Genomic DNA, 8,826 nt, shown 5'->3' on the forward strand with positions numbered 1-8,826 from the left:
TGATTTAATCTGACAAGACCTTTGCTTGGGTTGATTGATAAGAACCTCTATCAAAGTTGATTTTGTAAAAAGGGGTTAAGAATTGTCTATGAATAAATGACCAGATTATTATTGGCAGGAAAACTGATGGACCCAAAACTTGAATCCGTTTGGAGTGCTTGACTTATTTGAAAGACCTTTTGTGGGCTATCAATAGATTGATCTACCTATGAACACCATTGAGAACCAACCTTCAACTAGTGAGGACATATGTGTTATAGATGAACTGAATTGTACAAATCCCGTGATTGGGTGTCTTAAGGAACGATGCTTGTGTATTGTCCCATCCTGGTTGGTTTGATGCTATGGGGACTGATGATGGCAGATTGATTTGACTATAAGCAGTACTGAACAGTTGTCCTTGACTGATCAGAATATGTTGTGTATGGGAGAGTGGTTGCTTCAGTGTTATGGGATTTTGGAAGATCAGGTTACGATGAGTGGTATTATGTTTGTTTTGATGACATTCTTGGGGTGTCCTTTCGTGCTAGGGGACGTTAAGCCTATGTAGCACCTTTGATCGAGATACCTTTTGCCACCGACGGTTTCGTACGGGTGGGTTTGACTAATCGATCTCGAGTCGGCCACCGACGGTTGTGAACAGGTGTGCTTGATTCCGAGACGATTATTCCTTTGTTTTGTCCGGAATGTCATCCTTTGGTATTATGCAGATGTTACAGACATCCAAGAAGCTTTGAAAAATCCTGATTATCCATAAGTGTGCGAATTCAGTACACCTTGTGAACGCCTGCCCAGCGCCATTATATTCTGTAATTGGGGCCCTGAGGATGTGTAAATTGTGCTTAACATGTGATTGACTCCTTTGATACTACCTTTGCCATTATGGAGGTTTATATATGAATTGCCTTATGCTTTTGATGACTATCAGATAAAGTAGAAAGACTCGATGGAACAGAGAATTGAATACTGAACTGAATTGTGAATTGCAAACCATAAACTGTTGAATGAACTGAGAATACGTGTATTCTATTAGAAGTCGATTGCCTCAGTGTTGTTGTATTTTACAATTGGTACTATGGGGATATACGGACTATGTGTATTGTGTGGGTAATTACTTCGATGTTACCTTTGTTGTTTCGGGAATCAGTATCTGAATCCACCTTATATTCCTGAAGACTTTTAATTGACCTTGGATAATTGTGATGAGTCACTGGACTAAATACCGAATCAGATCGTGAATTGGGAAATTATTGAAGAATGAATTGAACTTTTGTGACACGGAATAGACCGAACTTCTGTGATAAAGTTAGCTGACATTGAAATAAATATGTTGGTGACCTACCTTGAAGAGAGCAGTTGGTGAATATGTCTAAATATTTTTCGGTGCCAATAGGTCGAAGTTGAATTTCAGATAGTGGCGGGACTACTTCAACCTCTCTCCATTTTGGAATGGAAATGGGAATATGTGGCTACGAATTTCGTTGTGGGGCTACCTTGAGCACCCAAGGTATAAGTCCCGTTTGGGCTACTGTAGGTAAAATTATTGAAGTTGCCCATTTCTCCCTATAAAATTTTGTATGATGCTTGTAGACTAGCCACTGTTTACATCGATAAGATCGCTCATTTACATGGAGTCCCAGTATCTATTGTTTAGACAGAAATTCTAAATGTGTTTGAATTTTGAAAAGCCTTCAAGGGGCAATGGGGGCTCAACTTCTGTTCTGTTATGTTACCCGGATCCGGAGGTTCCTTTATGGAACTGGTTATTCGTAACCTCATGTGTATATGTTCTGTTCTATTCGGTTCTGTTCTGATCTGTTAATGCTAATGGATGTATCACGTAAACTTAATCATGACTTATGATTTCTGTATATGATCTGGACAAATTATGAATTTGTTACGAAACTGAATTATGGTTCGGCGCTGTTTTCCACCCGCAAATTGATGTATGATCAGAAAGAAAATGTAAGTCCCTAACTGATTGAGAACAGAGTGTTGCTTGATTTTGAGACTAAGTAAATGGCTATCAAAAAGGATTGGAACCGTTGAATGAAAGGTGTTCCGAATTGTGTTCGACTAAGGGTGAAGTAAGTTTAAGGGACCAAACTTCCTAAAGGGGGGAAGACTGTGATGCCCCTGTTCCGTAATATGCTAATTGGTCCCTAATACGTATGTGATTATATGTTTTGATATGATTTTTGTATGCCATTATGTGAATATATGCGACTTTGGAATTCTACCTGTTCACCGTAGGAATATCTGTTTGAATAATCTGCTCTGGAAAATAATTGAGGGCCTTATCGGCCACAAAACCCGAAATTGATTACGCCACTATGGCTGGCATAATTTTTAGAGCCTACGGTGAAATTTAATTGAAAATTGATTCTGGTCAATTTAAACTGATTAAATTGATAAATTAAGTACCCCATTATTTTATATATAAATATTTGTTAGTGGGGCTTGTTGTATATTAGCACTACACTCCCCTTTAACTCTTAGGAACTCAAAAATCTGAGGGGATTCAATTGTGAGAGAGAGAGGGCCGGCCTTGGTGAGAGAAGGGGAGAGAAATTGTGCAATTTGGCTTAAAGCTTGGAATTTTGGGGATTTAGCTCAAGAATTGATTAGAGCTTAGAAGATCAAAACCTCTAGGTGAGTAATTCTTGGATTATAGTTCGTAATTTTGTGTGTTCAAGCTAATTTGGTGATCAAGAGTAAGATTGAAATGAAATTGTGTTGGAATTGTTGAATTGAAGCTTAATATGTGCATGCATGTAAGAAATTACTGTGAAATTGCATGTTTGAGCACAAATGTGTGTAATCCATATGTAATGTTAAAGGAAACTCATGTTTTGATCACCATTTGGGTTATCCAAGTTGAGAATGTGGCTAATTCATCACATGCATGTACAATTTGAGAAGATATGAGCTTGAATGCATGGATTTGTTATGTTGGTGTTGAGTTTGGCATATTTTGGGCCATGCATGTAGATAAATCAAGAAGTTGAGCTTCATAATGTTATAATCTTGCATTGGTACCATGTTGGTATGATTATATTTGAGATTTGAGCCATTGCATGCAAGTAATGTAGCTGGAAAATCGAATTGGAGCACAAGAACACAGTTCTGGGTTTTCCAGAATTTTGAGGTCCGCTCGAGCGGGGAACCTGACGCTCGAGCGGGAAATGCGTGCTCCCAGTACTTTTGCAGACTTCATGTCCGCTCGAGCGGGGTAATTCACGCTCGAGCGGGGGAGCTATTTTGACAGGCCTTCCGCTCGAGCGCCCTATTTAACGCTCGAGCGTATTTTTGATGCAACCAGCACTTTTGCAGGCCTATAGGGTCCGCTCGAGCGGGGAAGTCCACGCTCGAGCGGGTACCCTGTTTTCTGAAATTTTGTTCATGCGTTCTGTGTTTCGTTTTCCGTTCTCTTTCACTTATAAGCACTCTTAGGCATATGTTAAGCATTGTAAATGAGTTGATAAGATAAGAATAAAACCTAAAGAGGAATATGTGAATTAAGGAACGGATTGAATGGTTAATGACCCTTTTGTGTTCATGGAATGTATAGGGTCAAGCTCCAGGGCGAATCCACAAGCCGATCACTGTGAGTAATATCGATATTTGAATGCTTGTGAATGTCCAATTGTCTATTCCCTTATACGCTTTATGAATTGCTAAATTGGGATTATGGACGTAAGTCTGATATGAATAAACATAAATGGACCCAAGGTCGTTTTGATAAACATAAATGGACCAAAGGTCGTTCTGATAAACATAAATGGACCAAAGGTCGTTTTGATGAACATAAATGGACCAAAGGTCGTTCTGATAAACATAAACGGACCAAAGGTCGTTCTGATAGAAATGAGTGGACCAAAGGTCGTTTTGACATGAATGAGTGGGTCGAAGGCCGTTTTGACAGAAATGAATGGACCGAAGGTCGCTCTGATAGAAATGAGTGGACCGAAGGTCGTTTTGACATGAATGTGTGGGCCGAAGGCCGTTTTGACAGAAATGAATGGACCGAAGGTCGATTTGATAGAAATGAGTGGGCCGAAGGCCGTTTTGACATGAATGTATGGGTCGAAGGCCGTTTTGACGTAAATGAATGGACCGAAGGTCGTTTTGATAGAAATGAATGGGCCGAAGGCCGTTTTGACGTAAATGAACGGGCCGAAGGCCGTTTTGACATGAATGGAAATCTGAATGGGCCAAAGGCCAAAATGTTTGGAACTACAGTCACTTGATTTGAATTTCGTATAGTTATATATCTGTTAAATAGGAATAGGAATTGGGCCTAAGGCCGTTTGGAACATGTTGTTCTACATTGTTATGTAACTTCTGTATTTGATTTGATATTATTCACTGGGCTTTCGCTCACGCTCATTCATGTGTTTGTAGGTGAGCCAAGAGAAGTCCAGACCCAGCCTCAGTGAAGTCTGTATGGAACAACTAAGGTTTTGAGAGAGTCAGCCCTTGTGTCTCACGCATGAGACCCGTCTTCGCCTTTTTGTTATGTATTTACATTTTGTCAGGTTGGCGAAGTTTTGTATATGTTTGCTTATAGTTTTTATGGGTTGACTTAGTTTTGGATGATCCTGTCTGTACAGAACCTATGTCACTATGTTTCTGTTGTGAGTTATTAACGTACATATGTATGGTTTGTTTTGACGTGCCATGTAAGCACAGCTCTATGGACAAAGTTTTAAATTCCTGCTTCCCTTTTGGCCCCCTTTTCTCTGATGTGTTAAGTCTGTTTTGGTTTGAGGCCGTAGGTAATCTTAGGATTACTGGCCGGTTACGTCCTTAACCCATGGGGGCGGGTTCGGGTCGTGACATAGCCGCTCGAGCGTGAATTTCGTGCTCCCAGCACTTTTTGCAGACATGGTTTCCGCTCGAGCGGTGGAGTTCACGCTCGAGCGTGGAGCCATGTAGAGAGGCCTTCCGCTCGAGCGCCAGAGTTCGCGATCGAGGGTAATTTTGATGCATCCAGTACTTTTGCAGGCCTTAAGGGTCCGCTCGAGCGGGGACCGTGTTTTCTGAAATTTTGAAAATGCATTATGTGTTCTGTTTTCCATTCTCTTTCACTTCTAAATACTCTTAGGCATACATTGAGCATTGTAATTGAATTAAAGAGATAAAAATGAAGCCTAAAGAGGAAAATGTGAATTTTGAACGGATTGAATTGTTAGTGACCCTTTTATGTTCATGGCATGTGTAGGGTCGAGTTCCAGGGCGAACCAATCAACCGATCACTGTGAGTAATATCTGACATATGTTATTGTCCAATTGCTACTTCTATGTAAGTTTTGTAAAGTTCACTAATTTGAATGGTGGACATAGTTTGATCTGAAAGTCTAAAAGGCCTATGCGCCAGTTTGATATGAAAGTTTGAAAGGCCTATGAGCCAGTTTGATCTGAACGTTTGACAGGCCTATGAGCCAGTTTGATCTGAACGTCCGAAAGGCCTATGTGCCAATTTGATATGGAAGTTTGAAAGGCCTATGAGCCTGTTTGACCTGAAAGTTTGAAGGGCCTAAGAGCCAGTCTGACATAAAGGCCTAAGAGCCAGTCTGATATACAGGCAGTTTGATATGAAAGTTCGAAAAGGCCAAAGGCCAGTTGACATGAATGAAATGAGGCCCAAGGCCGCCTGTTGTATAATGTATTAATGCATTTCCCTTACTTGGTATTATTCATTGAGCTTTCGCTCACGCTCATTCATGTGTTTGTAGGTGAGCCAAGAGAGGTCCAGACCCAGCCCCAGTAAAGCCTAAGTGGATCAACATAGGTTTTGGAAAGTCAGCCCTCGTGTCTCACGCACGAGACCCATCTTCGCCCTTTTGTTATGTATTTATGTTTTGTCATGTTGGCGAAGTTTTGTATATGTCTGTATATAGTTCCATGGGTTGACTTAGTTTTGGATGATCCTGTCTGAATAGAATTTTACAGCACTGTATTTCAGTTGTGAGTTATTAATATATATATATATATATATGTATGTATGGTTTGTTTTGATGTGCCATGTAAGCACAGTTCTATGGACAAAGTTTTGAATTACTTCCGTTTGGCCCCCATTAACTCTGTTAAAATACGTTTGGTTTGGTTTGAGGCCGTAGCTAATCTCATGATTACTGGCCAGTTATGTCCTTAACCCACGGGGGCGGGTTCGGGTCATGACACTAATGGTTTGTTTTGGTACTTAAGTAGTTAATGTACTTAGCTATTCATTTGTGTTTGTAATAACTAGTTAGTTAACTTGTTAGTTAATTAGCTTCATTTTGTATTAATTAGTTAACTTGTTAGTTAATTAGTTCTGTTTTGTAATAATTAGTTTAATTAGCTTAGATTAGCTAGTTAGCCTATCGTTCGGACCCTCCATTGAGAGGGCACAACTGTTGTAATAAGCGTGCGTGTGTGTGATGCATGTCTCCTAACCCCATTTCTTTCTCCTTTTTACTTATCCGCTTTTGATGGTTAATATTAGGGCATGTTTCAATTAGCATACTTATGTTTGCATGTGTGCATCCATTCATCTGTCTTGCATGCACCGGGCTCGGCGCATCATACAAACTGCATTGTATTTCAATACATTTACTTGAATACATGTTCAACAGGATGTTATTAAGTTGCATTCACATGACATCTTAGAATAGCTGCGCCTATCTTAGTTTCATTTTTACATGTGTTGCATTAGCCATCTTAACATGAACTAGGATCATGCATGATTTCTAACTAGTTCTCTGTTTTGGCTTAGAGTACACTGTAAGTGTTTACGCTTTAGCATACTGCATGAGATGTGTATGTTGCCATGTTAGCATGCTTGCCATGAGGCTATTTGCTTAACTGATATAACTGCGTGAATGCCTGTGGATGAAGGCTGGATTGCTTGAATTGGAACAATTCATTGAAATGTGAGTTTTAAGCCCACTTGAGAGTGGCAAAATCATGTTTTTCTAAAGCCCACTTGAAGGTGGCAAAATCCATGACTTAGCCTACTTGCGAGTAGCAAACTTCAAACCATTCTCAAACAAACAAACATGAGATGTTTTGTTCCAACTTAGGTGATTTAGTCTATACTTGTATCTTATGCGCATCACATAGTAAAGCTAGCTAAGAAATCAGAACAAGAACACATGTGTTTTCAAAAATAACATATCATGCTTAGTAGAGGATGATCTTTTGATCGGGCGAGCGGGTGTGCTCATTGCATGACCTTCCCCTCTCGTACCCAAATTCCCGAGCCAAGGTAACTTTGGTGATGACGGACACGTAGCCTTAGGCACGAGTCAGGGTTTCCTAAATTTCTCAAAATAAAATATTTAGGTGGCGACTCTGTATCTAGCAAAGCAGTCCATGTTTGACACTTCTTGATTAAAATCGATTTTCCAAAAACGATTTGCTGGATTTGGACTCTTTTGTGATTTATTGGTCTTGCATTGCACTTTGCGAGATTAGATTCAGAACCGTGACACGAGTCCGAACTGTAGTAGCTAAGAACAAAACGATTCGCGCCCTCGCGCGCGGAGCCGGGAGTTTCAGGGCGGTCTACAATTGCTCAATAAATTCTCGATAAATAACTCAGTAAACTCCTAGTAAATTACTCAGTAAATTCCCTGTAAATTTCCAGCAAATTCTCTGTAAATTAATTAGTAAATTCCCAGTAAATTCTCAATAAGTTACTCAGTAAACTTCTAGTAATTCTCAGAAAATTACTCTGTTAATTCAAACTAAATTCTAAGTAAATTGCTAGTAAATTCTCAGTAAATTACTTAGTAAATTCTCAGTAAATTCCCAGTAAATTCTCAGTAAATTACTCAATAAATTCCCACTAAATTCCAAGTAAATTCCGAGTACATTCTCAGTAAATTACTGAGTGAATTACTCAGTAAATTAAATTCTCAGTAAATTACTCAGTAAATTCCTCAGAAAATTCCCCATAAATTCTTAGTAAATTACTCAGTAAAATCCTAGTAAATTCTTAAAAAATTTCTCTGCAAATTCCCAGTAAATTACTTAGTAAATTCGTAGTAATTCTCAGTAAATTACTAAGTAAATTCCAAGTAAATTCTTAGTGAATTATTCATTAAATTCTCTGTAAATTTTGAGCAACTTACTCAGTACATTTCCAGTAAATTCCCAGTCAATTACACAGTAAATTCCCAGTAAATTCTCCGTAAATTTATCCATAAATTCCCCGTAAATTACCCAATAAATTTCCAGTAACTTCTAAGTAAATTACTCAGTAAATTCCCATTAAATTTTCAGTAAATTACTTTGTAAATTCGCAGTAAATTACTCAGTAAATTCCCAGTAAATTCTTAACAATTCATAGTAAATTACTCAGTAAATTCCCAGTAAATTCTCACAAAATTACTCAGTAAATTCACAGTAAATTCCAAGTAAATAACTCAGTATATTCCCAGTAAATTCTCGGTAAGTTCCCAGTAAATTCTCAGTAAATTACTCTGTAAATTCCTAGTAAGTTTTCAGTAAATTACTACGTAAATTCTCTGTAAATTACTCAGCAAATTCCCAGTATATTCTTAGTAAATTCCTAGTAATTCTTAGTAATTCCTAGTAAATTACCAGTAAAATCTCAGTAAATTCCCAGTAAATTATCCGTAAATTTGCTCAGTAAATTCTCTGCAAATTCTAAGCAAATTACTCAAAAAATTCTCAGTAATTTCTAAGTAAATTACTTAGTGAATTCCCGGTAAATTCTCAGTAAAGTCCCATTAAATTCTAAGGAAAATACTCAGTAAATTCCCACTAAATTCTTAATAAATTACTCAATAAATTCTCTGTAAATTACTGAGTAAA

The sequence above is a fragment of the Camellia sinensis genome, chromosome 2, assembly GCF_055761805.1.
Source record: "Camellia sinensis isolate YWXY chromosome 2, ASM5576180v1, whole genome shotgun sequence".
Taxonomy (NCBI): Eukaryota; Viridiplantae; Streptophyta; class Magnoliopsida; order Ericales; family Theaceae; genus Camellia; species Camellia sinensis.